The sequence below is a fragment of the Suricata suricatta genome, chromosome X (assembly GCF_006229205.1).
Source record: "Suricata suricatta isolate VVHF042 chromosome X, meerkat_22Aug2017_6uvM2_HiC, whole genome shotgun sequence".
Taxonomy (NCBI): Eukaryota; Metazoa; Chordata; class Mammalia; order Carnivora; family Herpestidae; genus Suricata; species Suricata suricatta.
This window is the reverse complement of record NC_043717.1, coordinates 73,047,288-73,048,135: the sequence shown is the minus strand read 5'-3', so window position 1 is coordinate 73,048,135 and position 848 is coordinate 73,047,288. Positions and strand designations below refer to the sequence as shown.

At 57.7% G+C, this 848-nt stretch overlaps 1 protein-coding gene across 3 annotated transcripts in view; it reads right to left on the bottom strand.

Moving 5' to 3' along the window:
• MID2 (midline 2) overlaps positions 1-591 on the bottom strand; it is a 96,699-nt gene extending 96,108 nt beyond the window's left edge. For 2 of the 3 annotated variants that reach the window (XM_029929960.1, XM_029929961.1), the window contains exon 1: positions 409-591. The gene's annotated coding sequence lies outside the window, so the exon portion shown is untranslated. Of the gene's footprint in view, positions 1-262; positions 298-408 lie in introns of those variants that run through there. The other variant, XM_029929962.1, reaches the window with a different exon arrangement.
• Between the last annotated feature and the right edge of the window lie 257 nt (positions 592-848).

Here is an 848-nt window from a genome sequence, read left to right as displayed (position 1 = left end):
AGGGATAGCGCGGCGGCCGCGACGCTACCGCGGTTGGCTCTCCCGAGCCAAACTTAAGAGTTTTCGCCCCTCAGTCCAGGGGCAGCACCATGACACCACGACGGCACCACACTGTCATTTCCGCCGCCGCAGAGGGGGAAAAAAAAAAGGCAATCCCTACGAAAAGGGGGATGGGGGGCAAACAAGACTGAGGCTGACGCCCAGAGGGAGCACTGGGAAGGGCCCAGGCTGCAGAGGCGCTCCGCCACCTTCCCGGGCTCACCTTCCGCCACCCCTGCCGCTCCCAGCTCCCCCAGCCCCTCCTGTGGAGGCGCGTCTACATGTTTTCTCCCCTGGCAGGAGTGACCGGAGAAACCTGAGCAAGCAAAGGCAGCGAGTGGGTGGGGTTCGGGTTACTACTGTACCTACCAGCTGATTCCAGCAGCCTTTTCTCCAGCGCCCTGTCATCTTGAAGGAAGACACTCCGAGAGGGGCCCGGGCGGGCGTGTGTGTGTCTGTGCGCGCGTGTGTGTGTGAAAGAGAGAGCGAGCGCGAGAGCTAGCGAGCGCAGAATGTGTGTGAAATACAGAAGGAACACTATGGCCAAACTCTTCTCCCACCCGCCAAACCCTTGGTCCCACTAACCACCGGGTTAGAACCCTGAAAAGGCTGCTGCAACTCGCAAAGAGAAGAGAGTGCCTAGGTTCACCGCACAGGTCCTCAGATGAAGCTGCTCAAAGCAAAGTTAACTACAGAGTAAAACAAAAATAGTGGAGGAGACAGAAAAGGGCAGACAATTGAAGGAAACCCAACCCCTCTTTCTTTTTACAAACGGAGAATGGCTGGGTTTTATTGGCCTTGGGCAGAAG